The sequence below is a fragment of the Chenopodium quinoa genome, unplaced genomic scaffold (assembly GCF_001683475.1).
Source record: "Chenopodium quinoa cultivar QQ74 unplaced genomic scaffold, ASM168347v1, whole genome shotgun sequence".
NCBI classification, from domain to species: domain Eukaryota; kingdom Viridiplantae; phylum Streptophyta; class Magnoliopsida; order Caryophyllales; family Amaranthaceae; genus Chenopodium; species Chenopodium quinoa.
The window spans coordinates 1713745-1721057 of NW_018745569.1; the positions used below are offsets into that span (position 1 = coordinate 1713745).

The window sequence follows — 7313 nt, forward strand, 5'->3', positions numbered from 1 at the left end:
ATTTATCTTTTACTCAAAGTTGGTTAGAATAAATTAATTGTATTTATCTATTGTTATTAGGATAATTTATTTTTGATCTTATCTTCTTTTACTTCTAACCGTGTATTTTAGATTATTTTGAGTTTGTTGGACAGATTGCATATTTTGAGGAACAATAATATTTGCTGAGTTTTGAAAATTGAAAAACACCGTTTGAAGTTTTCCTGAAGAATAGCTCAAAAGAGTTGAACGTTATTCAAGAAACAAGAACGGCTATTTTGTTCTACTTTTCTATAAAAGGGTTGAAGACATATGCAGAATGAGATATGAGCTTTCAATTGGAAAATCAAGAGAAAGAAGATAATTTTAAAGAGCTATAATTTTCTCATAGATTACATACTTATCATCCTTGAAAGAAAAATATTCGAGTGTTCACTTGTGCAAATTATTGAAAAAATCTTGAGTGTAACACTTCGGAGTAAAGTCTATAATACTCGAAGTTGTGATTGAGTGTTAGTCTTTTATTTCTAGGAATTGAGTGACTAAAGTGTAGTGAAGAAGTGCTACGTAAAGGAAGATAGTGAGATCTTCTAAGGACTTTGGTGCTCTAAAGGAAGAAATAAAAGAAGGATTAAATCCTACGGGTTGGACAACCCATAGGCGGAGACGTAGGCACATTTGCCAAACTTCATAACAATTTCTTGTCTCTTGTCTCTATTTAATTTTCTGTCATTTGTTATTGCTTTACATTCTGAAAATTTGTTTCTCATATCTAATACTCACTGCCTCATAGTCAAGGTCGTTTTATAGTCTTTTGAAACGTATTTCAAGACCTTGAGACATAAAACTTGAATCAGTAATTCCGCCTTTGAAACTGATCTCAAGGCCTTGAAATTCTGCAGTTTTCACGAAAAACGTCCATACTCTATTCAACCCCCCTTCTAGAGTATTACTTGTGTTTATTCCATTACCATTGTGATCCTTCACTATTATTCGTGTTTTTTTTAAAAAAAAATTAAAATAAAATTTAACATTCCACGTTTATGGTCTACTTTGTATCTTTTAGGTGGATCGATTACGTATCCATTTACATTTATATTAATACACATTTAAATATTGGTTCAAGTCAAAACATCCCGTACCAACTTTAGCAGGCAAACCAAGACAAATTCTTGCAGTAGGAGTTTGTAAGTTGTCAACTTCTCCCTGAACAGCTGCTTGAGTGATGAACTTAGCAGCAGTCTCAAAGGCGATCTTGCTAAACGGAGATATTGATTCAGCCAAGCCACCATATCTGTTTCAGTGGCCTATACTTTCCCGTATGCGTCATGTAATCAGCAATTAAGGTTAAGTGTCGCATGTCTACTGTTACTCCGTAGTGGCCAAAAACTGTATAAATCTCAGTTATAAGGGTTGCTCTCGCTTCTTCTACCCCATAAGTATCGAGCATTGCTTGTATGTCGTTGGAACTAATGAACCTCACATCAAGCTCATCTTGCATATTCCAATATGTAACAAAATCTACACCAGCAGTCTGCAGAGCAGGACGAGAATTTATACCTTTTCTAATTAGCATAGGGAAGCCTTCATTTCCAGAGTCTTCCAAATGAAGCTCCACGGCTTTACAATTCTCAATCTTGCCAGCGTTCTTAACATAAACTTTCTCGGCTGTCTTCTCAGCAATCTGCACAAAATTTTGAGTGAGAAAATAAGGATCCAAGGAAGCATGCTAAGGGGGTAACACAAGTTTGTGGAACTCTTTATCCCACCCCTACTATGGGTTTAGGGTTTAGAGGGTGGGGGGAGGGATGGCCAACTGTTTTCTAGCGTTTTTTTCATGGGTGGGGGAAGATTTTCGAGGGAGGAGATGGGTGTTTGGGGAGGGGGGGGGGGAGGAGGGGCGGCGAGGGCTAGGGGAGGGTGGCTGAATGTGGATGTGTGGTAGGCAAGGGAGAGGATCGGAGCCAGTAGGCTGTGGTGGTGGGAGTAGTGTAGAACTGTAGAAGGTTGGTGGCTAGTGTGGATAAGGTGGTGAAGTGGTAGTTGAGGAAAGGTAATGGAAAGGGCTAAGGGGGTGGAGAATCATTTTAGAATATAAATGGATAAATTCGAAAATAAAAAATTGGGATACGGAATGAAAAATACTGACAAACAATGAAACAACAACAAAAGAATTGAACATGTTTCATTCCCTTTCCCTTTGATTATCAAGCACAACCAAACAGGCCCTTAAGGTTTTATTGCTGACAAGTGTACAAACACTGGAAAAATCCAAGCATATGCTTTTAAACTATGAACAATCGAGCCATGAACGTATGGTTTAAAGTGTAGCAGTGTTCAAAGTCTCCAAACAGTGGTCAAACAAACACAACTATGAATAAAGAAACAATACAAGATAATGAAAATCAATGGAAACAAATATATTCAATACCAGCATACCTTTACCAGCAATATATGTGGTTCATTTGTTAACTTAAAATGGACTTCAAAACACAGTCCATCACAAGCAACATGTATTGCTCTTTCTTTATCTGATGTTTTTCGTTGAGTAGCTTCTGATTTTTCCTTTTGCTCTGGGCCAGAGGAGTCTTCTAGTACATCTTGCTCATTCAATTCCACCTCCTCCTCAACCTCCTCTTCAGACTCATCGTCTTCATAGTCCATCTCATCTGCAGCTTGCCCTTTCCTTTTCCGAGCCTTTGAACTGATAGAATCATCCACTTTCTCATTATCACTATCTTCTACTTCTTCTGTTTGTGATTCACTACTCTCAAAGCCATCTTTTCTCATCTCATTTGAACCATCTATTGGCTTGGATTCCGATTTAATACCACTTATTCCTTGAAACCAAAAGCAAATGATTGATATTGTCGCTCCATTTCTTCAAGTATTCACCCAGCAGGGTACTTTGACAATCTTCTAAAGTAATATCAGTGTGACGAGGATAAAGTTGAGGATCATAGAGCTTTAATTTCAGCTTGTAAATACTGCAGATTTCATGTTCCTTAATGGAAAATGGCACAACAGTAACTTCCATGTTCTCTATCAAGTCTGCAACCATAATCTCTTCAACTTTGCAGCAAGCCGCTCTGCATCATCCCTGCATATGCACAAAGAAAACCTTCCTGTCTCTAATTCACAACTAAAAGCATAGAAATTTTTTGATCAAAGAGAAAGTAAACAGAACTCACTTTGTCTTGCATTTCAGCAAAGGGCAATGTCATAGTAGGAGTCTAATGGTCTTTGACGCATCCTTTATATCTCAGCAGACGTGGAATTCCAGTGTCACATTCATCTCTCCTCGACCAGCATGATGGAAGGTATTCAACCTGAAAGTTCATAATCACATTTACAGTTTTCCTACAGCAAATTAAAACAACAAAAAAAATTAACATTTACAAAGTACAAGGGAGAATGAAGACTCACGTCATTTGAGTTGATGGTTCCCCAATGGACTGAGCAGCAATGATCCCAACAGGCTCCCCTGGATGGGCTAGACTCATGTAGTATTTGTTCTTAACCAATTTCATAAAGCTCGAAACAATCCTTGGGATGTGTATGTCGAGAATTCACTGCTGATGCATGATTTTTTAAAAATTCTTTAGCCTCCTTAGCAAGTTGATTCGGGACTTCATTATCTTCTTCAACATATTTGGATATACATTCATCATCATTTTTCACCAAGAAGATTTCTGCTAACAATCAGTTGTTGATTCTGAAAGGAAATTCGAAAATCAAACACAGTAAGTCTAATAACATTGAAATTTAAAGGCAACCCTGGCCTTAAAAACATTTGTAGGATTTGACACCAACCAATGCTAATGCTTCAAATTCTCGCATATAGTTCATCTTATGAACATCAACCCCATCTTCTCCATAGCGAAACTGAATGATGGACCCATCTGCATCACGAACTGTGTAGTCATAATTTACACTGAGACACTCCAAATTTTTAATCAAGCACCTTTGAAGGTATCCACTGCGAGATGTTTTGACAGCTGTATCGACTAATCTATAAACAAAAAAGAGTAAATGTTAAGTTATCCAATATTATTCAAAATAAAAAGTTATTCATCATTAAAAAAAAGGAACATTATATATATATATATATATATAAGTACAGAGTGTGAATACCCTTCGCGACCAGCCATGCAGTGAAAATAAAACTCTTGGGGGCAGAGGCCAGTGAGATAACGATCACTGATAAATCCTCCGGCTCGAGCTGAACTGTCTCAAGGGGCAAAACACGGTAATGTCTTCCCAGAAACCATCCGAGGTACACGCTTCCCTTCCAACTCTTGTTGACCCAAGAAGAAAGAAATTTGTTGGAAGTTAAACTGCCAATGTACAGAAAAAACAAATACCAATTAGGATCAACATGAGACTGCAGCCCTACTGTAGGAAGTGTACAAACATGCAATGTAAGAGAATATAGGAATCACTAGTCGAATGAGAAACAAGGGGGTGTGGAAAAATAAACGTCAAAGCATTCATGTTATTTTTTATCATAATTATTATATTATCATTATTAATAAGAAATTTTGTTAAAAATCACCCACTAAAAACAGGTTTTTGTTAAAAACCACCCAAAAAAAAAATGTTATAGAAATCCACCTACACTAAAAAAAATGTTGTGGAAAGCCACCCACTGCCAGAACTTGGCCGTTGACAGCCCTCTTCCGGCGTAGACCACCCTCCCACCCACTATTTCCGGCGGTGGTATAGGATTATTTATTGTTTTCGAGAATCTCCCCCTCACCATGATTTCGTGAATCGCTAACCCACCCATTCCCTCACCGGAAACCGGCAGCCACCCTCCCTTGGCAATCAAAACCAACCGGCCGGCCTTCTATCACCCACCCAGCCCACCTCGACCCCAAACCACCCAATCCGACCCCAAAAACCACCAATTCAACCCACCCCGACCTCAAAATTGCCCTCCTCCCTTCCCCCACCTCCAATTTCGAGGGTGGGTGAAGGGAGGAGGGGCGATTTTGAGGCCGGGGTGGGTTGAATTGGTGGTTTTCTGGGTTAGGTTGGGTGGTTTGGGGTCGGGGTGGGCTGGGTAAGTGGTTTCGGGGGTCAAGGGTGGGTGGTTGGGTAGTTTCAAGGGTTAGAGATGGGCTGGGTGTATGGTAGATGGCCGGCCTACCAGTTTCGGTGGCTAAGGAAGGGTGGCCGGCCAGTTGCTGGTGAGGGAAGGGGGTGGGGTTGGGGGTTTTGAGGGAGACGGAGAGGAGGGAGGTCAATTGAACTTTTCCGGCGAATTATAGGGGTTTTTAAGGAGGTGGGGAGGGTGGTCAACGTCGGAGGGCGGTCAACGGCCAAGTTCCGGCAGTGGGTGGCTTCCCACAACATTTTTTTTAGTTTGGGTGGTTTTCTACAACATTTTTTTTGGGTGGTTTTCACAAAAACCTGTTTTCAGTGGATGGTTTTTGACAAATTTCTCTTTAATATTATAATTCTTTTTAAGCAGGTTTATGTAAAGCACTTACACTTGTTAAAAAATTACAATTAAATGTGTGACCATTCAAAATATAGCATCTGATCATTTTGCTTGGAGTCATCGGACAACGAACTACAATGTCTAGACATGAAGAACAACAAAGCAACAAGCAGTTACAAAAATCAACAACATACACTACCACCTTTAGCTCCAGAGAGTGTCATAAGAGAAAGAGCATTCTTCCGAAAAGGCTTAACTAGACCTTCAGGAAACAGCTTAGTGACAGCTGAGCTCAATGTATTCAGCTTACTTCTCATCATCCCATCAAGTAGCATTATTGCAGATTCTCCATTAGCCCGAATTGCTTTCTCTATTCCAATTTGCATTTCCAAAGAGCCTAAAAAGGACAGAAAGAGCAGGAAAATATTTGGAAAAGCGTTAGTTGAAATAAAATAGCTATCATGTATTCATGTGTAATGAACCGACTTAAGGGAGGGGTATTCTAGGTAGTTTTAGTTTTGTATGTTAGTAGTCATCACCTATAGTATCAATCAAGACTGAACCTTTCAGGTATGTTTCCTTTTACAAGTAGTAGAATCATCATTACAGTACAGCTTCAATCATTCTCCTCAAATATTATTGAAATTCATAGTAACCTATGCTGTTTGTGTGATTTTGTTGTGCTGAATCTATTACATCATGAACAAACTTTTGAGGAATTCATCATGAATTCTCAAGTGACAAAGGTTAAAAAACCAAGGGCATATTTATTTTTGTGACTTGAAATCTCATAGAGCGGAATTTGATTGCAGATATCTTAGTATAAATAGGAAGAGGGGAAGAGAGTTCAGTAAGCAGAATTCAGTAAAAGGGAAACCTTGAAGAGAGTTATGGCCTAAAACTTTTGTTGGAGATTGATAATCTAAAGTTATCAAAAGAGTAATAGCTTAATGCTATTATCTATCCTTGTAACCTTCTTTTGCCATTTCCAACCAGTATTCAAGCTCCCATTTTTCTTATTTCTTCTTTGAAATCAGTTTACATAAATATCAAATTATTTAGTTAAAAAGAATCAATCGTTCTGAAAGATTGGTATGGTAACAGTGAGTAATACCAGTCTATTACATTTCATTCATTTGTTCCCACATTAATCAAACACAATTACATCTCCAATTTCCTAATAAAGTAGCAAACATGGCAATAAATATTTGTAGCTGACGAGAGTATAATAAAGATAAAAGCTACTAGCTCTTGTCAGGTTAATGAACGCAACCATTCTGCATAGAAGAATTATCACATACCTATATATTCTTTCTCACAGCCTATAAATTGTTGGTGAACACCACTGCCACAGTTAAGGCAAGCATCGAGCAACTTTTTCCTCTGGTTATCACAAGGTCGAACTAGGAGAAGATCGTGAACTCCGCAAGTAAAACCATGGATCATCTAAAGCATAAGCAATTAATTTATCAGTGCAAATCCCATGCGACAATGGAATATCAAACTAAAATAACAGATGATCAAGCAATAATTGGAAGACAAATTACTGAGAAAGTGGGATAGCCACCTGTAGAAAAGCAATCAAACTTCGTAACCACGATCTGCAAATGAGAACTATTTGTTTAAGGAGGATCCGGCCTCTCTAATTGATCGGAAGATTATAGAGCAAGTGACATCCATCCCATTCGTACCATCTCAACTGCTCCTTGTCCTCACTTCTCAAAACACGACCCAATGCAGTAAGCAAGTTTCCTGCAGCATTAGACCCATACAACTCCTGCACTGCGTGGACTAATCCATACTTTCCAAACTGTTCTTTGTCAATTACCCTTGAATTAGTTCATTTTTGTAAACAAACACTACATCTTCATCGATGCTGTGACTAGAA

At 38.5% G+C, this 7313-nt stretch overlaps 1 pseudogene; it reads right to left on the bottom strand.

Moving 5' to 3' along the window:
* Window positions 1-947: 947 nt before the first annotated feature.
* The window catches only part of LOC110716275, an 18993-nt pseudogene continuing 12627 nt past the window's right edge, over window positions 948-7313 (bottom strand).